This window comes from Notothenia rossii, assembly GCF_949606895.1.
Source record: "Notothenia rossii genome assembly, chromosome: 9".
In the NCBI taxonomy this organism is placed as follows: domain Eukaryota; kingdom Metazoa; phylum Chordata; class Actinopteri; order Perciformes; family Nototheniidae; genus Notothenia; species Notothenia rossii.
In genome coordinates this window covers 39,194,713-39,219,147 of record NC_136907.1, presented here as the reverse complement: position 1 = coordinate 39,219,147, position 24,435 = coordinate 39,194,713, and the positions used below count along the sequence as shown (strand labels likewise).

Genomic DNA, 24,435 nt, shown 5'->3' with positions numbered 1-24,435 from the left:
CAAGAAGGTCATTCTGATTGGCTGGCCGTCTCCAATCATATCTGAGATGAGAGAAGAGAGGGATTTTCATTTTCGGTTGCCATCAGGCTGTTGGCGTTCCTATTATCGTTGACATTTACAGGACATGACAGACTCGAATGAAGAGATTACTACGCCACAGTGTCAGGTGAGTTATACATTTCTGGTTTTCTGATATCACGTTATTGTTTGTAATACCTTTGACGAAAGCTTTTATCCGATCGTTTCAGATAAGGGTGAGTTTGCTAGCCGGCAACATAGCTATATGTTGTTTATATAAAAAATAAAAAGATGACTGATTATAGTAGATTTGTTCTTGTAATTATTGACCCATATTTCAGAAATGCTTTTTATTTTTCTGTATTATAGGGCTGTAGGATTAACATTAGCCTATATGTCTTCTTATCTTGAGACATCGGCTGTTGTGTGAGTAACGAAAGTTTGACTCATCCTTCTCTAGCAATCCCAGCTGGCCACAACATCCGACAATGTCAAATGAACAGCAACAAAATGCCACAACAAGGCCACATGTAAGTCGTTTTTGATTTAGTTGTCTCCTGGGACCCAGCCCATTGAAAATGTCCTCTGTAGTGGACATTTTGTTAACACGCATCTCCTTTTACTCTTTTGAGCTACTCTATCAATCCCTGATGTACTGTACAGAGGACATCCTGGTCTTTCCAGTGATATGTCATTTGTTAACATTGCATGCTGGGAAGTTCCTCTTTCTTTTCATCCAAAATGGCTGGCATACCAAAAACTAAATGTTATAGAAGCAGGAGGAGAAGTCAAATATTGTTGAATAATTGTAATTTTTACCATGAAAATCATATATATTCTTGTTTATTAACATGTGAGGAACTACATAATTAGTTCTGAAAACAATTAAATAATTCAAGTTTTCAAATAACAGCCCTTTTATAAATGTCCATTCTAGTGGACGTCAGGACCATCTTCATGGAGTTAATGACTCAATATTGTTACAGGAGATGGAACTGAAGCAGACATTTTCTGTACCAGATAGTTCAGGGAGATTCCGATTTTGAGCTCTCAGATGATGAGAGAGAGGCTTCATATTAATCTGCTGAAAGTGTTGCTTTGTGCTCATTGAAAATAAGATTTTGATGTTGAAATATAAAGCCTCTGGTGCACAAATACTGAGAATTGACTTTACAGTGAACTAGGAAGCATCGTGTTGCAGTTAAACTTGTGAAATGAAACATATTTGCATATTTTTATGTACCAACGATTCTTGCACAGTGTGTACAATGACAATTGAACGTGAACTCTTAAACTGACATATTAGCTGATTACAACAACCTTGTTTAACAGATATCTGTTGAGAATACACAGAGCCCAACCATTGGTCCTTATTTGCCTTTCTGCTTGTCTGATGTTTTGTTAAAAAACTTTGTAACAATGTATGCTTTCCCAACTAATAAAAGCATGACTTCAAACAGCCATTAACAAATATATTTAAACATATATACACTCAGCTCTTGCCTTAGTTTGAGTAGAGCTACAGTAGTTGTTTTAAACTCTGTGGAATCCACCACCATATCTCACTGCTTCACCCATGATTCTTCTAAAGTCAGTGTAAGTGCTTAGATGCTTTACTGGAAAAGTCACAGTTTTAGTGCACGCACTCACAATTGGGTAACAAATTAAGTTATCTCCTAGCCGCTCCCTGCAGTCATGGTCAAATTTGCATGTTATTTTGAAATGTCTCTTTTCATCACGGAGGATGGGGATGTGGGCCTGCCCCGTCATCCACTGGAGCACGTGTGGCACTGCAAGAGGCTCCTTGTCACCAGCTGCACTGTCTGTCTCCCCATCTGTGATGGATGTATATTTTAAATAACACAAATTAAGAAAAAGCAAATATCCAAGAACATTTATTAGGTATGTGCTCAGTACATTCAAATCAGTAAAGCATTCATTCATATGTGTACTGCATTCTACAGTATATCATACCTGACATTTCAACTTCCTCTCAGTTCAATCAGTCGAGACGTGATGTATGGAATACATGTTTATTATTGGGTCACATTATATAAATGAAACATAATGATGACAGTTTATAACAAGTGAATGAAATGGTGTTTGGCGATTAGGCCCAGGTTTTGTAGGATGTCATTCGGGAAGGGAAGAACTGTTTCCGATGAACCCCCCCGGGTCTAGACACTGGTGGTGGTGATAAGTGGTTAGGTCCGGTTTGAAGGGAGAAGGTTGGGCTTGGCCCTGAGTTGGAAGCAGGAGGCGAAGGGGTGGAGGAGGGTTGCGCGTTGACACCTGGAAGACAGCTGATGGAAAAGGGGAGAGCATATATAGAGGGATTAACAGGTGCGATGATTAGGCTTGTGAACGGAGGGAAGTGATAGGTTAGCTGAGGAGTGGCGCTCCCTATCATTTAGTGAAGGGAGCGAGTATTGCCATGACGCGCAATACAAAGTGATAGGTCTTCCTGCCTGAACTTGCGCTGAGCTTCATTTCAATCAGGAGAGACGTGATGTATGGAATACATGTTTATTATCGGGTCACATTATATAAATGAAACATAATGATGACAGTTTATAACAAGTGAATGAAATGGTGTTTGGCGATTAGGCCCAGGTTTTGTAGGATGTCATTCGGGAAGGGAAGAACCGTTTCCGATGAACCCCCCAAAAGAAGTGAAAGTATGAAGTACTGAACGTGATGAATCTTACCTTGTGGGATGCAGTGGAAATCTATGGATGAAATGAGAGGTTAATACATGTGGGGATTTAGACATACTGATGCCTCCTAGGCATCCTCCCTGGACGTACAGGGCTTCCTGGACGTACAGGGCATCCCGGACGTACAGGGCGTCCCGGACGTACAGGGCGTCCCGGACATACGGGGCATCCCGGACATACGGGGCTTCCCGGACATACGGGGCTTCCCGGACATACGGGGCTTCCCGGACATACGGGGCTTCCCGGACATACGGGGCTTCCCGGACATACGGGGCTTCCCGGACGTACGGGGCATCCCGGACGTACGGGGCGTCCCGGACATACAGGGCGTCCTGGACATACAGGGTTTCCCGGACGTACGGGGCATCCCGGACGAACGGGGCATCCCGGACGAACGGGGCATCCTGGACGTACAGGGCATCCCGGACGTACGGGGCAACCTGACTTCGCAGGGACACATTTTATACAGACCCGAAGGTTACAACCTGGACGTACAGGGTTAGACATGCAAGGATAAACATGAGCCGCGGGGCAAATATACGTGCTGACATGCTAAGAACCACCACCAGTTATATGCATACGTACCAATTTGGAGGTTGGAGAGACCTTTGGATAGCCAGCACGGCACTGGCGTTCGGACGAATGTAGGATGAGAAGCGGTTGTTGTAGGGAAGAGTAACAATTACCTTGATTGCGGCAGGTTTGCTGCACCTATCCTGAACGAGCCCTGAAATGCTCTTCATGCACCACCACCAGTTATATGCATGTTTACCAGAGGTAAACTGGAGAGAACTTGGATAGCCGGCACGAGCCGATGCCCGGCGAAGAGGGAGATGTAGACAATGTAATGCGGCTGTTAGCTTGAGTACAATGATGCATGAATATCATACCCTGCTTAACATAAGCCATGTGAGCATGAAACCAAATATGTGGGTGCAATATGAGCAGCATGAAATAATATTTGCTTAGGTAAATGCTGAGACATGACCCATGATATGGCAGGGCTCAACGCTAACTTTTCAAAGTGGTTGCCAGGCTGGCAACCAGGAATCCGCTTTGGTTGCCAACTGAAAATACGGTTGCCCTTTTTGATACCTTATATTTTAAATAATTAAGATGCTATACAGTTATACATCCACTTAATAATGAACATGTGACACGAGAATGTTCAAATGCTTTACAATAAGTAATTAACGCACTTATTTGAACCTAAGTGGTAGTAAACTTGTCCACCCTCAATTGCTGGTATACAAAATACCAGTAGTGCTGCTGTTGTCCTGTCTTCATAGATCCCTCACAAATGAATTGAGCAAGTCACCAGTTTCTTGATCATCCGTTGACTCCCTTTCAAATGTGGGTTTTCTTGACCTTTGTGCTGACCCCCACCATAGACCCATTGGCCCTTCAGCATGAAGTCTTGGATTGGCCAGACTAATACATTTCTAATGTTAAATAAATGAAAACCATTCATAGTTAAACATTTGATATTAATTATTGATGCTGTAAATTACCTTTAATATGTCTAACTATATTTAAAATGTGTTACCTTTTTATAGAAGTGATTATAATTTAATGCAACCATTTTCTGTGGTAAAGTTTCGTTTTGCACTTTTATTTTGTAGTAATAAGATCGGACTCTTATTTTGAAGGAACTTTTACCGGAAGTGAATAGAAAACATTCCTCTTTGTTTTTCGTTCGGGTTTTACCTTACGCTCCATCAGTTGAATCAATTTGAACATTCATTGGAGAAGTTGAGGTGTTGGCTGAACTTTTATCACAGTCAAGCAACTTATTTTTGCTTCGCCATTTTGTTGTAAAACAAACACACGGCGCACCGCGCACGCGAGTAAACGTGCATCGCTTTCTGGCTCTGTAATCACGCCAATGCACGTGCAATTTAAGTATCAGGTTCCGACTGGTCACAACAATTAAATATCACTCTTAAAAACGAATATGAACATTTATCTATTTTGGGGTGCACGTTTTGCTGTCCTTATTTCTTATGTTAAAAACTGGTTGCCGCTGATGGCAACCAAAGTCCAAGAAGTGGTTGACATTTTCCAAATGGTTGCCAATGGCAACCGTTACTATCGAGCCCTGGTATAGGACTAGCTTAATTAGCAGTTTAATTACGCCACGGTGAGACGTAGATGCTGATGTGCTGGTTGGGTGATTAGACTGTCTTCTATCATCTTACATGAACATCTCTTTCTCCCTGAAAGAAACCCCCAAAAACCACGGATGGGCAGCATCCGTGGCTGTGTGAAGCTTGAAACTGCGGTACTTACTGAGCATTGTGACGGGTAGTAGTTACCCGAACTGCATAACTCCATGCTGTAACGCGTTACACCCGACACTGCCTGGAACTCACCTTAACCCTAAACTAGCAACGATATTCTCTCTTTTTTCCTCTCTCCTTTTTCTTCTTCTCTTTCTCTCTCTTCTTCTTCGTTCTTTTGCTTTTCTCTTTCTTCTTCTTTTCTCCTTCTTTCCTTTCTCTCTTTTCTTTCTTCTCTTTTCTTACCTGTTTTAGCGGTGAGGTGCAGGGAAAGGAGGCGAGCCTGCTGTGCGCTGAACCTGCTAGTAGTGATGTTACGTATTGCGCCGAGGCTTCGGAGCGTGTGTCGAGTAATCCCCAATCTTTTTGTGAAGCATGTATCGAGGCTTGTATCATTTTGGGCCAGTGACGTCATCGATGACAATCGAACCTCGCTGCCTGTCGATACCACGTGACTGCTTCGGGAAGCGATTCATTTGAACCGTTGAGCCACAACGCTCATAATACCCATGGATGTATAACAAGAACCATATTACCCCTCCTGTACCCGGGTCCGCTGGTGACACGATGGAATTAAAAGAGCTCAGACCCTCACTTATATAGAGGTCGGAAAATGTCATAAGTATAAATAGATACAAGCATAAATAAATGTAGGAATAAAACATGAATAAATAGATGAATAAATGCAGATAAGATATATCCAGTGGTTTTTTTGGGGTAGATTCAGCGTGTGGGCTGTGGCTCGCTGGAAAGCAGCCGACCCACGACCGCAGGGTTTGCTTATAGAAGCTACATCTAAATGAGATAATGCAGTTAATAAATGTATTCCTGATATGGTTTAGCCTTCTCAGGCTACAACGTGGTTAAGTTTATGAATAATATTAAGGAATACGAATCCCTCTTTGCAATGTTTACCAGCCTCCTATAGGCTTTTCAATCACAATCGTTCAACTGGAATGAAAACAATATTGTTAACATGAAAATAGGATTTTATGTCCGTTGTTTAGAGTTATTCTAAGGCTTTACTCATTGGGAACTCGGTATGAGATAGAGCGCAACTGTTGAGATTTCCAATTTGCCTGTTTTACACGCTTTGACCAACAGGGGTTTATGTTCAAATGAAGCCCATGATGAAGCCTCATGACATGAACCCTTTGCGAACCAATTGGCTGGAAAGCTTCAAAGCTTCATAAGGCTTCATCTCGCAATCACTACCTGCTTGTCACTTAAGACGCACTTAGAGACCAGTACCGCTACTGAGCCGGAAGCAGAAGTAGCTTCGATGAGATGTAGCTTGAGCCCTGCCTGCTTGCAAGAGGGGTTGTGGTTGAAGCCGGAAGTGGGTGAAGCTTCGCAAGCGATGAGGGCCCGTTCCGCGTGAAGGCCGGAAGCGCCGCATTTGAGCGGCCCTGATGCCAGTGATGCCCTCTCGAGAGACTGAAGGCGTGTGTCAATTGTTTGCCTGAAGTAGCCCATTTCCATTAAGCCGGAGGAACTTCCGTGGAGCTCAGTATCCTTGTCTTTTTCTTCCGCATCCGGGTTTGCGGCGTGGCCGGCTAGAACCGCTAGCCAACTGGGGAACGCCCCCTGTAGCTTAATCCGCAAGACTGCGGAGCTGATGAATTAATACCCGGAGCTGGGACGAAGTCCTGCTGCTGCTTGCGCGTTGACACCTGGAAGACAGCTGATGGAAAAGGGGAGAGCATATATAGAGGGATTAACAGGTGCGATGATTAGGCTTGTGAACGGAGGGAAGTGATAGGTTAGCTGAGGAGTGGCGCTCCCTATCATTTAGTGAAGGGAGCGAGTATTGCCATGACGCGCAATACAAAGTGATAGGTCTTCCTGCCTGAACTTGCGTTGAGCTTCATTTCTCTCCTTAGACGTCCCTTTTTCGCTAAAACGTGGCTGGCAGTTCATCATGATGAAATCTGCATCTGGCTATAAAGAGAGTGAATGCAGATTTAGTTTAATATCTTGCAAGTGTTCAAACCAAAGCTATTAAGGCAATACAGAATGAAAAGTACAATACAAAAGAAGAAGAGAGTCTAAAAATAAATAAATAGTGGCAGTTAAAATTCTTACTTTGGTGATCTTCCCTGGAACAAATAAGGAGTGACAAGCTTCAGGGTTTCTAGCCATCTGATCCACCAGGCCATACAGCTCCATGCCCTTTCTGAGTTGCTGCAGCATTGGAATCAGTCTTGTTGTGGAATGTAAGACAATTGCTCTTTGAAGAAAAGCAGAAAGAAATTAAACACTGGTTTGAAAAATAAACATTTTAAAATTAATATTGTACAACTCTTACCGAATGATGCTGTCTTTATTGTCCAGTTTGAGCTGGCTTGTATATCCACAGCTGACAATTTCATCAGCCCACAACATCAGAGACTGCTCATCTGCACAATCTTCGTCCTGAGAATGTGCAACATTGAAATAAAGGACAGATTTACAATAGGTGTTAAAACATATATCTAATTCATATCTAACAATGCTCAACAGAGTACTCACCTTGCTGATGAGAAGACCGGATTCTAGATCAGAAACATCCTCCTTTGAAAGTGAATGAATGTCCACCTCTCCTGTGCAGAGGAAGTTGTAGCACCACGCTCTCAGAAAGGCAGGAGGTGGGCCACCTTGTGCGATGCTTACTGACATTATTTCACCAATAGTTCTGTGTGCAAGGTAGAGAAAGTCTTTGTAAAAAAACTCCTTACATAAATGACAATGTGTACAAAGACAGTATGTTACCAATCTGAAGTTGTCATTATCAAGGTCTGTCAAAGACTACTTAGGATTTTTACCCTGGCTCCCAGCTCCTTCAAAGAATCTGTTTTCAATACCTGAAACCATGTCTTACAGGAAAAAATCAAATAAGCAATGATCCTTTGGTTTTGTTTAATATCAAAACAAAACAGTTAAATGAACTTACCAGTCAAAAACTATTTCCTTATTCTTCCAGTGTCAATGCCTGCCTCTCCTATGTAGACCACCTTAAGAGCACTGGCAGGAGATGCAGCTTTTTTTCGTTTCCACTGGAGAATGCCCCTGTCCGGAAGGCCGTCTCTGTCCACACACAGTTTGAACTCTGTTGTGTTGTCAACTTGGTGTTCAAGTAAGCGCAATACAGCTTCCTTGCTTAAGGAAGAGGACAGAGAAAATATAAGACTATCCCAATTTTCCAAACATTTTGTATACATTATAGGGCAGGCCTATTATTATGCTGAACAATATTTGGGAAAGAAAGGTCTATCAAATGGCGTGATTAGAAAAGAGTGCACCATGTGCTATGTTTTAAATAGCCTGTTAAAATAATTTGAGAGCTAGCTTTTGGGGGAGACATTAAAGCATGTGGATTGCATGATGGTGCTCATTATTTATTCTGTATTTGATATAAACTCATGCAAAGGTCATCTTCATAAAACGTACCTTTTTGGTTTGCATACTGGAGGTTGAGCAGCTGTACTTGGACTATTGTTCTCTGATGCAGGAGTCCCTGTACATTCAAAGCTGCACAAACAATATGCAGTTTAAAACACTGAATATGTAGACATTCTACAGGTGGTACATCTATCAAATATAATGTTTATGATACAAAGAGCAGAATAAGACAGATCACCTCTCTCCACATAGACTAGCATGGACTGTGATTTCATCGTCTGGGAATTCTTTGGTGCAAATTGGACACACCACCTAAAGTTTGAAAGAAATATGCTCCATGTTACAAACAGCTGAAACACTAAACTATACTGATTGTGCAGTTTAGTTGTGTGCTGTTCTACCTTGCAAGCGTTCTCCACGATACAAAATTCATCATAGGACTGCAGATTAACAAAAAAGTCATTTATTTCAATAAACATTTTATATTTTCCTCGTCTTTTTCTAAAGGCAATTTACCAAATACAAAAATAATTTGCTCTCACCTCATCAACAGTCTCATCAGAGGACAGTTTTCCACTGCATGTCCTAATGTGTACTGCAAGCATCTGCAAAGGCATCACTTCATGACATTTGAAACATGTCTTCTTTGGCATTTTTGCAAAGCAGTGCGAGTCAGGAGGCAGTGGAGCGGTGTCCAATGTCTCCTGAAGTGGTACTATGTAAAAAGTGGCTTTGCCACCTGCTGACATAGCTCGCAGAGCTTTGACAGAATACCCCTCTGCTTCTGGTGGAATGACAGTGAGCTTTCGTCTTCCACTGCCACCTTAATTGAGAGAAAGAGAGAGAACATGTTTTGTCATTCTGCCACCTCTAATGTTTACAACAAGTAATCAATACCTCAGAAGGGTTCATGCACACCAACAAGTAATACAGTAATATGAAAACTCAACAAAACAAAATCCCACAAACCTGTAGCCTTATGCAAGAGCCATCCTCCACATAGACCCTCCATTTTTGGAAATGTGTCAGCCAGGAGCCTTAAAATCTTGAGGGAGAGAGAGAGAGAGAGAGAAAAACATTGATGGTGACAATACGCTGAAGTACAATAATTGACTTTGATGATAAGTCAAACAAATGGACTGACAAACTATACCTCTGTGTGATCACCATCTTCAGGAACAGTCAGTGTTTGTCTTCCCATGCCTGCCTGGAGGAGTTCAAGCTCCTCAGTTGGCAACGGTGTGTGGGCGATATTTTTTTTGACAACAGATAAAAATGTAAAGAAGTTGTTTTATTTGTTGTCTTAACAAGATACTTGGTGGCAGTCAAACACCTCTTTTTACCACGACGGAAGTTTGGTTTATCCTGGAAATATCCTGGAAAAGATCTGTGGAATAAATTATATGTTTTATATTTATTTATAACAATCAAGTGTTGCACAAAAAATCTAAATAGTACATGTTGGCTATATATATTCCAATGCTATTACAAACCAAGTCTTGTTCAAGTCCAAGTTCATATTTTAATTTAATCATGTCAGCAGCGATGTGACTACTGGACTTAAGAAAACAACAATGATTTTTTTGAATTTTTTTAAGCAAAACGAAAATATAATTATGTGGCTGAAATACGAACCTTGCCATCTCTTGCGGCACTGTCACTGGCACTACATTCCTAGGTGCAGGAGGCTCTGTCTCCGTCGGCCTTCCTGAGCGGCCATTGTGTTAAGGAGCAAAGACACCAGGGGCCGTATTCACAAAGGATCTTAGGGCTAAAAGTAGCTCCTAACTGGCGAATTTAGGAGAAACTCCTAAACATAATGGGGGTGTCAGTCTTAAATGTAGGACTCCTAATTGTATTCACAAAGAGCAATTCACAAAGTATTTTATGCCTAAAAGTAGCACCTAAGTTTAGGAGGGCTTAAAAGTCCTCGAGAGGACTCCTAACTCAGTAAGACCTATTCACAAAGAATCTGAAAATGGCTGCGAGACGAAATGTTTTGGAGACAATGGAAGACTTTGAATTGATCAAGAGATATAGGCTAAATCGTGAGAGTATCAAACTTGTTGTGGAATTAGTGCGGGATGCAATAACATCCCCGACTAACAGGAATAACCCGATTAGTCCGGAAATAAAATGTTTGGCAACACTACGATATTTAGCAATGTGGGAAAATGCAACTTTGCAATGCCGACGATTTAGGAATATCGCAACCATCAGTCAGCCGTGCCATAAACCAAACCATCAACGCGCTCTCTAGACCACATATCATCCAACAGTTTATCCGGTTTCCTTTGGACAATCAACAACTACACAGGATCAAAGCCAACTTCATGGCAATTGCAGGTATGCCCGGTGTGGTCGGTGCTATTGACATAAAAATAATTGCGCCATCAAAAGATGAGGACGTGTTCGTCAATAGAAAGAAAGTACATTCCATCAACACGCAGAATGTTTTCATTCATCATGATAGGGGGACTTGAACGGCGGTATGGGCTGTTATTGAAAGTGTTTGGTGCTGGAAATATGCTCATTGGATAATAGTTTGCAGAGTGCTTTTAATTGCCTCCTTGATTTAATGCAATTTACGTATTTGTATTGTTTGCTCTCTCTCTTTAACGTGCATATACAACGTCATTATCGTGGTCTGCACAAACTTGTCATCATGCGTGTATTCTGCTAACTGCACTGTCCATAACTATTTGATAGGAATACATTTCTAGCCTAGGCTATTTCCTTGTTTTTCGGTGATTTAGTGGGCTCGTTTGTGGGATGTTGCGGATGAGTTTCAGCGAGACCGCCTGCTCTGAACAACCAATCACCGTACTGACCGCTTCTAAACTCATGCACGAGAATCGACGTAATCCATAGCAACGGCGCGTCACTCTTAGTTCACTCTTAGTGATTTATCCTTAGTATGAGTAGGTCTCAGCGGCTTTGTGAATAACTTTTAAGAAAAAACTCCTACGTAAAATGTTTTAGCGCGAGTTAGGAGCACTCCTAGCGGTAAGATAAAATGCTTTGTGAATACGGCCCCAGGTTTCTGGCTGCTGACTCAACTGCACCATCGCCCTAAATCAATTCAGGATGTAACATTAACATGATCATATTTTCAGTTAAACTAGAACCGCCAGGGGTCAAGGTACAATGTTCTTTTATTTATGATACTAGAACACAGGGCTAAGAGTGCGTTTTTATCGCAGAGTGATGAAACGTATACCAATAGAATCTGTGGACTCTCAGCGTTCATATGACATCTAGTATGTGCAGATTGCATGAAAGATCGCTACCGTGAGTTATGTGCAAAGTGTCTCTCTCTCTCTCTCTCTCTCTCTCTCTCTCTCTCTCTCTCTATTAGGAACCGCAATAAAACACAGACGTTGCTTCGCACAAGATCAATGGCGCAAAAATCACTGAATGTTCTATAAGGTAAATATTACCCGCTGATGGGTATAAATGGCAATTTATATTGACAATGTTTGTCTAATACTAGCGCTAATATTAGGCTACGGTTTGTTAGCTGTTTGCTTAAACTATCCATATAGCTATGTTGCCGGCTAGCAAACTCACCCTTATCTGAAACGATCGGATAAAAGGTTTCGTCAAAGGTATTACAAACAATAACGTGATATCAGAAAACTAGAAATGTATAACTCACCTGACACTGTGGCGTAGTAATCTCTTCGTTCGAGTCTGTCATGTCCTGTAAATGTCAACGATAATAGGAACGCCAACAGCCTGATGGCAACCGGAAATTAAAATCCCTCTCTTCTCTCATCTCAGATATGATTGGAGACGGGCAGCCAATCAGAATTGACCTTCTCGAGTTCTCCGATTGGTTGGTTTTGTGGCACATTTGTAACGATGTGACAATTTGAGCGAGCGCGCAGGCAAAGTTGAGCGCGCACAGGCTGGAGAGGTCGAGCGAGCGAGTATCGAAAGCCTAAAGTGCCACTATTCGCCCGTTTAAAACGCGCGTTTTTTCTTGACGCGTAAAAAACGCGCGTTTTTTAATATGATAATGAGCCCCACCTTCTGTTTTGCATAGCCAGTACATTTAAAGTGTGTGCAACCAATCAGTGAAGAGTTAAACCAGACTAAAGCAATCTGTTGATGAAAAGTTCCTGTAACCTACCCCATTTTGAGATTTAGATAGATAGATGGAAAGAATAAAGAATAATCACAATAATTAAATCCAAATTAAACATGTACAGTAAATAATATAAAGTATAAACATATCTACAGTCACAATTTAATTATTGTTATTCATACTTTCTGTTATGTAGTTTATTAATGTTCCCGGGCTTTCAGTTTCCATCCAGTAATATAATCACAATGCTATTTTGCGGGTGTGTTCAAAACAATCTACAGTATGTAATGCAACTTGCTGTACGTACTGCTACACCTACTATTGGGGAATCTGATGTATGTTGTAATGTTTGTGCCGGAGCCGCTTCATCCAAAACAGTACTCCGGTTAGAGAGATGACACCTGACGGGAAATACAGTCAATTGGTACACACTGTGAATATGAGTGGGAAAAATGAGTATAATAAATGCTTTTTAGACAAAAAGAAATATAAAGTTAACTCAACTAAAGTTGCTCAGTATTTTTGTATTGTCAATACTATTACTGCATAACTAATATCTCACATCTGAAGGTTTAAAGAAAAGGCACCTTAAAATAAAGATTGGTCTTTCAATACATTAGCTGGTTGATTTTGTCTTTTCAATTGTTTATCTAAAATCAAGTAGCTGTAACTGGTACTTATCGTTTGAAGATACAGTCTGGTTATAATGCTGTTTGAAGGAGGCACACAGGTAAGAGCACTAACTAGCTAATGTATCTTAGCTTGAATTAAATGTATTTAACGTATAATAAAGTGACTGCAAATATATGTATCACAAACTTTATAAAAACTTATATTTCAGTCCACAAATACACAGAATAAAGAATACATTCAGGTCAATGTAGAAAAATAAGAAATACTTTAGTCCCCTCTGTCTTCCTCTCATCAGTAGAGGAAAAGTGTGTGTACAAGATAGATATTAATTTTACTCCACAATTTCCTACCGTATTATTAAATAAGTCTGCACAGCTGAGGGGACACCTGTAACTCATTTCATGTGATTTATTCATTAAAAACTGTATTTTCAGAGTTAATCAAATGACAGCCACATTGTTACCTAAAGTGTCTCAAACACATTTAAGGAGTGCAATGCAACTGAAAGGTACACTAATAAAAGTAAAACAGTCAATTTCTTCAGATCAATCTGTATATTTTAACTCCAGAGCACATTTATTTGAATGAAAAACAAGTTGTTCACACAACCAGCTTTGGCCTCTGAGGCAGCCATTACCTGATCTTAGACATGTTAATAAGTACCAGTTATTAGTTGCAGTAATATGTGCCGCTTCCAAACATCAAACTCTTAGAAAAAAGACGTGTCTTTATTATCTACTGCACACCTTTTTTTAAAGCAACACTGACAACTTGCGCCTGTGAGACATGTTATCTCTGAAAAGGATTAGACATGCATAACTTCTACGGTGAAAATCGGTCATACTGTAAGTGCAACTTCTGAACACAACACTTTTTCGCAAATGTTTTACAATGCATAATTATTATAAAACCTTGGTTTTAGAAACCTTACCATGTAACAATGGTAACTGTGAGTGAGTGCAACAAAGTGTCTACTCTGCGATGAACAGCTGGGTTCTCAGTCTATTCACTTTTGGGCTCATCTTTTTCCCCTTAAGTTCCATCAGGACTTTTTCCACAACTTCAAAAGTGGATTGCAGTTATTTCGGATATCTTAAGTTCAGTGCGTATATGAGCCCGAAGAGCATGGCAAAAGTTATTAGATCAGTACTTTTCTTATATGAATATTATTGCTACATTTGAAAGGTCTTTACCAGCTTTGGAATTATTTATATAGATATAGATATCTATATCTATATATATAGAGAGAGAGAGAGAGAGAGAGAGAGAGAGAGAGAGAGAGAGAGAGATACAGTGGGGCAAAAAAGTATTTAGTCAGCCACCAATTGTGCAAGTTCTCCCACTTAAAAAGATGAGAGGCCTGTAATTTTCATCCTAGGTATACCTCAACTATGAGAGACAAAATGAGAAAAAAAATCCAGAAAATCACATTGTCTGATTTTTAAAGACTTTATTTGCAAATTATGGTGGAAAATAAGTATTTGGTCAATAACAAAAGTTCATCTCAATACTTTGTTATATACCCTTTGTTGGCAATGACAGAGGTCAAACGTTTTCTGTAAGTCTTCACAAGGTTTTCACACACTGTTGCTGGTATTTTGGCCCATTCCTCCATGCAGATCTCCTCTAGAGCAGTGATGTTTTGGGGCTGTCGCTGGGCAACACGGACTTTCAACTCCCTCCAAAGATTTTCTATGGGGTTGAGATCTGGAGACTGGCTAGGCCACTCCAGGACCTTGAAATGCTATGTTATCAACTATTGTAAACACGATAATAAGTAGAGCAATCCTTCCTAAAAGTAAATCTTGTCTTCCAGTATTTTTCACAAGTCCAGTATAGTATTTAACTAGACCAAGGTAGCAAGAACTAGTTTATCTTTGTTAGAAATACAGAGCACATTTGCAGAATGTGTAAACGTCATATTTATAGGACTAAGCATGTACAGGTACAAAGTATACATAGACATTATTTATGTTTGCATTACAAAACATAGACTTCAGAGTCACACAGTCAAACTAAATCTAAAATAGCTTAAATGTTTTCAACGGTGTGGCCTGGCTTGGTTGAAAGCCCACTCACCACGACAAGGTGCAGGCCATGAGCGGGAAAAACAAGGTGGGTGGGTATGTGCGCGTCTATAGTACAAACCAGTCTCATGGCATTTCGTGTTCACCAACACGATTTTTAATCTATTGATTCGTGTTCACCAACACGATTTTCTCCTTTTTTTCGTGTTGCACAGCACGATTTTAAAAGCAATGTATTTCTACTGGTAATGTGTTTCGTGCCTGCAGCACGTCTTTTTAGACCAGGGGTCACCAACCTTTTTGTCACCGAGGGCTACTTCAAGGGTACTGAGTAATACGAAGGGCTACTTGTTTGATACAAACTTCCTGAATAACATAATTGCACGGTTCACCTTTAATGATAATATTATTATTAATAATAATCAGAATACATATTAATTTACTGTATGTGAAGGACTGTCTGATCACATGTTAATGTTAATTATTCTTCACAATAATTATTAACAATGATTTACCATTGCTATAGCAACCCCATTGTTTTGTTATGAAAATGTGTCTATATTTATACACATTCTCGTGAGATCTATCAGGGGTCGTTGTAATGCTGCGTTCACACCGGACGCGACTTCGCTCTAATCGCTTGAGTTTCACCGCTGCTGCCAGCTGTGTTTACTCGCATCATTCAAACAAGACGCGCTGGCTCGGGAGCTACAACTACAACAAAATGAACATATTTTACCGTGATTAAATTGTAATACACGTTTCTAAATGATGCCGAAGTAACAACATACTGATACCGTTTAGTAAAAACCATGAATTAATGCTTGACAAGTCTGCAGACAAGACCGCAGGCGAAAAACCTTTTAAAATGCTTGTTTTCTGAATGGAGATTGGGTCGACCAGGCTAAGCTAACGTTGTATATGCTCATTCCACACTCATAACAACGGCCTACAGACATAAATAAACCAGCGACTGTATTCGCCATGACACAGACAGTCTGTGGTTTGTACTTGTTTAACTTTTGTCCAGTTTCTGAAAAGATATGAGGAGCTGTGATCTCTGTTTGCTAACTGCTAACAGCTAACAGCTGATGTTTTCTGGTTGAACGTCAGTGGCAGGCTGAGAACCTCACCACTGCTGTGTGTGTGTGTGCGTGTGTGTGTGAGTGTGTGTGTGTGTGTGTGCGTGTGTGTGTGCGTGTGTGTGTGTGTGTGTGAGGCCCATGATCGTAGCTGCTCATGCTAGCTTGTCTCAGCTAAAGGTGGAACGGAGATTTGGTGCGTGGAGTTCAACTCTGAACCTATCTGGGGTCAGAGTTCAATTTCACGCACCAAATCTCCATTTCACTTACATATGTACATACAAAATGTGTGCTTTTAAAATGTTATATTCAATATTGTCATTTTAAAAATTAAAAATGTATTCAATAACTTTTTTAGACCGAGCTCCATGGTGACTTGTGCTATTTTTAGAACATGCACGCGGGCGACCAATTTCCCCCCTGCGGGCGACTTAGTGCCCGCGGGCACCGCGTTGGCTACCCCTGTTTTAGACCCTCCAGAAAAACGCGGGCAAAAATCCTTGATTATGCGGGCTAAATTCCTTGATTATACGGGCTAAAATCCTTGATTATGCGATTAAACATGCGGGGTTTTTATGTGATTTTATGCGATGAAATTGCGGGAAGTTGCGAAATATGCGGAAAGTTGCGAAATATGCGGGGAAAAAGAATATCAATTTTTTAAAATATTGGTCTGTCTTATTTAATCTCTCTCACACACAAACTGCCACTAACGTTTAAACCCCTTTATTCAATTAAACACATTCAATGTTTATTTATTGTAAAAGCAATTGGGCTTTTTTAATCTCACACACACCCCACCCCACCCCCCCCCCCCCACACACACACTTCTCCGCCTTTTCATTTACTCGTTCGTTATCTGACTAGCTTCAATCTTGTAGGCTACTCACTTCGTTTCTTGTAGCCCTCGAAAGGGTTTTGGAGGTTGATGCCTCGCTGAACGTGAGTTGTTTGGCTTTCTTGTCCGCAGCAGCAGAAAGCATTTTCGAATGTTTGAATGAATCAAAGTGGGTCGTCCCCGTCAATTTTCTCTTATGCTCCAACACACAGTTGCACGGGGTGCAGAATAGTTTCCCCCCACTTTTTGCCCGGTCTTTAGTAGAAATGTCCGTCGGTAAATGAGATGGATTAGATTTTTTCATCTTGGTGTTTTCTCTATCGTGTGAGCTCCACACGTTCACTCTATACAGTGTTGTTTACATTCTGTGATGCGCGAGCTGATGACGTCACGTCAAGACGAGTCAACTTTTTTTTTTCTCAACTTTGTGTGGAAAAATGCGGGGATTATGCGGCTTTTTGATAAATATGCGGCCTTTCACAAATCTGCGCCATTTTGCTGATTATGCGGTAAATTCTGCGATCGCAGAATCGCGTTTTTCTGGAGGGTCTATCTTTTTCTCCGGTCGGGTCGTGGAAGACCGGAAGCTGTGTGGTTCATAAAAACATGTTCTTACCCAATATCAAGCCACAATTATTGCTTTTATTTTAAATCGTATAATTTCGGACTTTTGTTGCCGTCTGTGAGGAAAATAAATGGGGCTCAGAGCCTCAGAATACTGAAATCTGTATTTTTAAATCTTTCCTTCTAATTTGTTATTCTTTTCAAAATAACACACTGTTATTTACTCACCAATAACACACAATTATCCTTGCTTTTATTTATTGGTTTAATTCCATAATCTCTGGCTTTTTTGGCGTCCGTCAGGAACTGAATTTCAAAATAAAAATAACCGGAAACAGACGTAGGCCTCTAGGAGTTTAGGATGGCCGAAGACACCACACTACCCACAATCCCCAGCTATCGTTTAGGACTACAGTCCCCGTGATTAATCTTCAAGCGCTGGGATTGGATGTTGGAGTGACAGTGCGCCAAGGTTACGCCAAGCGTCAAACAGCTGTTTGAAATGGAACAAAACCACGCCAGACTATCCAAAACAGGAATCGAACGCCCCCCCCAGAACTACACATGCTGGCTATTGAGTTTCGCAAAATGTTCCATGGGACGTCTCTACTGAACGTTTTCGTTTTTCCCACAATTAGAAGTTGCCAGTATTAAACACATTGGTGTTATCAAATGTAAAACATATAATTAATAAATGGGTGAAAATCGCTTGTGTCCATAATGCGCAGCATTAATATATACCCACGTGACAGCTCATTGTTACTTTGTAATTCTACTACACAATACAGAGGTTAACCTAGTTGGTGCTTGAGAAGACTAAACATTTATCTGCAATTGACATGAATGGAAACGAGTAATAAAGTATATTCATTACTCGTTATTCTCTACTAATAGTTCATTAAAGACTGTATAATGGCTATTTTGCACATCCCTTTCAAGATTTCAAGATTTTCAAAGGTTATTGACTTATCATATACACAACTACGGTGTATGCAATGAATGAAAATCTTGGGTCACAGGTTCCTCAACAGCACATTACAAGACATCTATCAATATGTGTTTGTACCTCCACCATTAAACTGTCATATTCTGCACATTTCTTATAATATCTACATACATAAGAGTATAATTCATATGTATAATATCAGATAAAATAAGTGCTTCAACATAGTTAACATTGCAGGAAAGCAATATATTAGACGTTAAGTACTTTGTCAGGCTTAATATTTATCTGTAGATACCCCCAAAGTTTTTTTCTTATTTAAAAGAGGACCTTAATCTAAAGTATTATTTAATGTTTAAATAAAGGTTAATTCGTTTTTCTGTTTTGCACCTCCTCCTATTAATATCTTTGTACATCCTGCTCTAAACTGTTTTATTGGAGAGATCACTTACAGTATCTTCTTGATTTTTTATATTCTATATTTCTATCACAGACCTTCTACTTTCCCCCAATGAAAGTATGTACAGTACTCTTAATATTTTTTTAATCAAATATAACACATAAAAACAATAATGAAATAACGTGCTTTAACCACTAGGCGGTGCACACAAGGTACACACAGCTATAATAACTTTGTATTATTAGTGTAGGACACTTATGTATGTACAACATCTGAAGATGTGTAGTTTTATTCATGTTTTCACATAATTTTATAGCATATTGCTATACTATTTCAGACTCAGTATTTACATTCTTATATTCAAAGAAAATCAAAGTCCTTTTATATCAGCTGTGCACCGTTATGGTGTAAATATAACCTATCTACGAATTAGATCAAATATAAAAGTCAGCCGAATTAAGGTTGATACTGCAAGGAGACGTATTGTGTGAAGAGAAATTGAAGATGTTGTTTAATTGTTGATATATTTATGATCCACGTTAAGTATTCAGTTTCGGCGGCATTTCTTCCAGTTTTTCCAAAGGTCTTCTCATCGGGGCTCTATAAATAAAGAACGACGGCAGATCTGTAATATGTAATGCAGCCGAACCGTGTATTACAATGCCGTTATGTGATGACTTTCAAAGAGAAAAGCAAGAACACTCGGAATTAAGTATTATTTTATTATTTTAAAATGTTTTCCGGATTTCATATCATATAAACACCAAATCCCAGCATGCATTAAACCATCCAAATCAGCGAGCTTAAACCATAGCTGAGGATCTTGGGTAATCGCTCGAAATGCCTACGTCTGTTTCCGGTTATTTTTATCTTGAAATTCAGTTCCTGAAGGACGCCAAAAAAGCCAGAGATTATGGAATTAAACCAATCAATAAAAGCAAGGATAATTGTGTGTTATTGGTGAGTAAATAACAGTGTGTTATTTTGAAAAGAATAACAAATTAGAAGAAAAAAAGATTTAAAAAATACAGATTTCAGTGTTCTGAGGCTCTGAGCCCCATTTATTTTCCTCACAGACGGAAACAAAAGTCAGAAATTATACGATTTAAAATAAAAGCAATAATTGTGGCTTGATATTGGGTAAGAACATGTTTTTATGAACCACACAGCTTCCGGTCTTCCACGACCCGACCGGAGAAAAAGACGTGCTGCAGGCACGAAACACATTACCAGTAGAAATACATTGCTTTTAAAATCGTGCTGTGCAACACAAAAAAAAGGGGAAAATCGTGTTGGTGAACACGAATCAATAGATTAAGAATCGTGTTGGTGAACCCGAAATGCCATGAGACTGGGTTGGTATGTAGGGCGGCCCTAGCCAGCGTCCAGTGTTGGAGATTTGGTGGATGTTTAAAACCAACCTCGTCTCCGCGTGTCGTTTGATAAGCTGGGTAAATTCGTAAAAAGGAAGGGATTAAGAAACACCAGAATGCAAGTTAAACAATAATCTTGTTTTAATGATAAAAAGTAACAATACAAATACAAATACAAATACAAATACAAATACAAACACAAAGGAAGTACTTCCTGCTCTTCCTCCAATCTCACGGATCTGGTCAGTTTGAAGAAAAGAAGAGGCTGGTTTAAAGAAAACATAGGCTTATATCCAAAACCCCAGGAGGAGCTATGCGGCTGCCCCCCCCCCCCGAGGGGTCCTCCACTTAGAAAAGACAGCCAATCAGCGCGAGCCAGAGGCGACCCTTACATTCGAGATAACAAACCCCTCCTTGCAAGTTTCACATACTTTTGGCATTTTATAAAGATAGTTTTAAGATATAGTTTTTTATAGTTGGATTATACAAATAACACATGTGAGTTACCTTAACCTCAAACAATAATAACAAGAGGAAAACATCAGCTCTGATCTCAAGCAGTAAAAAGTACCGCACACTCATTTAGCCTGCAGCTCTTCCAGACACTTGAGCTATTGTTCTTTAAGAATATTCCCTGCAGAATCTTTATTTCAAATAAAAGGTTTCACATTGCATATTTCCAGCTTCCTTTACACATACTGCTACTATTAATACAAAGTAATCAACCACACACATAGATTTCCCTGATCATTTGACATGCTGCTTCCATTTCCCATAGAGTAATAAAACATGTTTAAGCTAATTTCTCCACACTGTTTGTAGCCCTCCAGTACCCACATATGAAAGAATAAAAGCAGAGGAATCAAATAAAACACCAATACAGGAATAGTTGATAAATGATTATACAGGACATCTGATCACAGTAAGAAATACACACACATATTCTCTAGGAAGTGACCCTTGTTATAGGTCCGAATGTCCTGTCCCCTGAAAGTCATGAGTTTTGGTTGATTAACAGAAGTTTAATTGTTCTTGTGGCTTAATGGCTTCCCTGAACTTCCCTTCACCCCAAAGTCAGCTTACTAGGAATGAATACATTTTATTGATAAGCTCAAAAGGACGTTTATCTTGGTTACTGCTGGGTGACCCAAGTCTCCAGGCCTGCAGGATGTGTAGGAGATAAACATTAATTCTACAAGACTTTAACTACATTATCTGAAATTGTATCTGGGACTTCCCCTGTTAATTGCAAGGACTATTGATAATTAACAGAGAGACCCTAGGGGCCTCTTCTTGGTATCTGCTAGGCAGAAGTCACTCAATGCAGAAATCACAAGTTTAACACACATTCTATATAAGGTGACATTAAAATGAATATACCAGATTGAACTTTCCTGCCATAACACGTTACTTTAATACTTCAAATAACTCAAATAATACTTCACCAGCCATAATAGCGTGTGTGTGTGTGTGTGTGTGTGTGTGTGTGTGTGTGTGCGTGCGTGTGTGTGCGTGTGTGTGTGTGTAGGGCGGCACTAGCCAGCGTCCAGCCACAAGAGAGTGTGTGTGTGTGTATGTGTGTGTGTGTGTGTGTGTGTGTGTGTGTGTGTGTGTGTGTGTGTGTGTGTGTGTGTGTGTGTGTGTGTGTGTGTGTGTGTGCACGCGTGTGTGTGTAGGGCACTATCCAGCGTCCAGCCATGATAGCGTGTGTGTGTGTGCGGAGGACGGGCTGGAGGGCGGCGAGACAGCGCCGGAGGACGGGCTGGAGGGACCCCCCAACAGGACAGGAACAGGAGTTGGCAGGACCCCCAACGTAATGGGAAATTGTTCTACCCCAAACCAAATGTGGCACCCCAGCTAATGCCGTTTTCCATGGCCTCCTGAAATTTTTCGTACTGCCGAAAAATAGGCAGCCTCAAAACAAAAGTGAAGGTGTTGGCAGTGGGGAACTGCGCATGACCATCCTCTGGATGGAGGAAATTAGGTGTTGGGGGTGAGGGAAAGCCTCCGACAGGGATTTTCTGTAGTCCTGTGGCAAATTGCAGCACATCCCCCAGGCTGAGAGGTCTTTCTCCACCTGTTGAAAACATTAGAGAATAATTTGAGGACAGGACCAAATCATGTAGTATTTACTTTAAGAGATGAGTTTCACATTATAAAGTCTAAAACGGCCTTAAAATGTACCAAAACTTAAACGTTGATAATGCAAAAACAGCAAAAGATATCAAAAATTGGAATGCGTTTAGTTTAATAGCTGAATATCTTGTGACCATTCTAAAGTTCAAATTAACCATTCAGCTATACATGCATTTTCAGCAGGAAATGCATTTACTAGTTAATGAATATGTTAATATGAATTCCTTTATGTTCATTTCCCTATCGACACTTAGTATTAGTATGTGATGTGTGTTAATTTGTTGGTTCCTTAATATGTTTATTACCCTCCACTGTCTGCAGCCAGTCCCTCCAGAAGCCAATTGTCCTGGCTTCCATCCGCCTCCTGTTGGACCCCTCCACCGAAAGACTTGACACTCCGAAGGCCCTATAGATGTCTTCAGCTTCTATAGGGGTGGTGTCTTCAATGAAGACTGTTCTTAGCGCAATAAGGACTTTGTTTGCTCCACAAATGTGAAACTCTTCTCTGAACCTGTAATTTTAAGAAGAAAAAGAGGGAACATTTCTAAGTGTGTTAGTAATTGTTCTGAGACATGTTGTGTTACAACCTGCTTCCATTGTTTATTGTGTGAATAAGATCATTGTTATGCAAATAATGAATATGTGAAATTAATGTTAACCTCATAGTAGTTAAACCTGTTTATTGCCATCTACCTAACATTGTCAGCTTATAAGTAGACATAGAAATGATGAACACCAGGCTGCTATACTTACTGTTGGAGGGCTTCTAACAAGCGTCCATCGCAGTAATGATGGAGGACGGCCGCCAGGAGCTCATCCCTCTGTGAGAGATTAGATATAAATCTCATACCACCCATAAGGGAGAGCTCCTCTGATGCCTCTTCCACTGCTTCTTTGGCCGCCTCCACCGTGGTTGCCTCTGCAATCTAATTTGAAATGACAGTGCTCTAAGGTGAGTGACTTGCATCTCTAGCAAGACCAGAGAGTGTCCTGAATATTTCGATAAGTAACATATGGGGTGCCATGTTATAAGAAGTACATTTAAAAGGTGATTTAAGGAGACGTCTACATATTGAGAAAATATCCTTATACTCCAGAGGGTTAAGGAAAAGCATAAGGCAATTGTATTTTTTATATATATATATCTTATATTGTTTGATTTATTGATTATATTCAGAGGGAAATTAATACTTGGTCCCCTGAATCTGGAATAATATACAATTTACAGCAAAGCCTAAACATTTCAGGAACTTTTCATCTACAGATTGCTTTGGTCTGGCTTTACTCTTCACTGATTGGTTACAGACACTTTAAACGTAGTGACTATGGAAATCAGAAGGAGGGGCTCATTATCATATTGCGTTTTTCGCGCGAATATACGCGCGTTTCCAGACGCGTCAAGAACGCGCATTTTACGCGCGAAAAACGTGCGAATGGTGGCACTTTAGGCTTTCCATAAGCGAGGGAGAGAGAGCGCGTGCAGCGGTCTGCCTGCGCACGGAGCAGGAGTTTTATGAGAGAAAATATATTTCTCTGTGGTCAAAAATGTTCAAGTGCACGCTCAATAGCATTTTCTATGCTCAACATGTTTCATTGCGTGCTCAGGATAGAGGCACAAATATAACGCCATAAAGCCTTCAGAGTAAATCGCCTGAACGCCGACACCTCCTCATCTCCACCGCTCCCATGTTTTATTTTGATGTTGCTATAAGTTAGTCTCTCTGCGTTTGTGCAGCTGATCAGCTGCTGAATGTACACATACTCATACAAATAAGGCCATGATGCAATATTGATTTAATGGTATGTATTTAAAATGCTATATGTTATAGATTGACCTTGTTTATTGCAATGCACTTGCTCAACTTCTTGGAAGGGTAGAGTATAATGTAATGTGTTTGGCTGTGTTTCCGATAGTGAAATGTTTTGCTACAGACGAGGTCAGATCCTGTCTCCA

General features: G+C 40.2%; 4 long non-coding RNA genes across 5 annotated transcripts; 1 reads left to right on the top strand and 3 right to left on the bottom strand.

Annotated features, from left to right (window-relative positions):
- The first annotated feature begins 43 nt into the window (after positions 1 to 43).
- Positions 44 to 23,326, top strand: LOC307020931. The gene is made up of 4 exons (XR_013803016.1): positions 44 to 166; positions 479 to 548; positions 22,022 to 22,158; positions 22,803 to 23,326. It is a non-coding gene; the product is annotated as an uncharacterized lncRNA (long non-coding RNA).
- Positions 1,270 to 7,418, bottom strand: LOC307020493. The gene is made up of 4 exons (XR_013802905.1): positions 7,323 to 7,418; positions 7,100 to 7,244; positions 1,993 to 6,955; positions 1,270 to 1,853 (listed from the first exon to the last, which is right to left on the bottom strand). It is a non-coding gene; the product is annotated as an uncharacterized lncRNA (long non-coding RNA).
- Positions 8,444 to 8,817, bottom strand: LOC307020920. Its single transcript, XR_013803011.1, has 3 exons — positions 8,797 to 8,817; positions 8,634 to 8,707; positions 8,444 to 8,524 (listed from the first exon to the last, which is right to left on the bottom strand). It is a non-coding gene; the product is annotated as an uncharacterized lncRNA (long non-coding RNA).
- On the bottom strand, positions 8,949 to 12,134 carry LOC307020730. 2 transcript variants are annotated; one of them, XR_013802967.1, is made up of 3 exons: positions 12,054 to 12,134; positions 9,365 to 9,440; positions 8,949 to 9,218 (listed from the first exon to the last, which is right to left on the bottom strand). It is a non-coding gene; the product is annotated as an uncharacterized lncRNA (long non-coding RNA). The 2 variants fall into 2 exon arrangements; XR_013802968.1 differs by lacking the exon at positions 12,054 to 12,134 and adding an exon at positions 9,549 to 9,572.
- Positions 23,327 to 24,435: the final 1,109 nt, after the last annotated feature.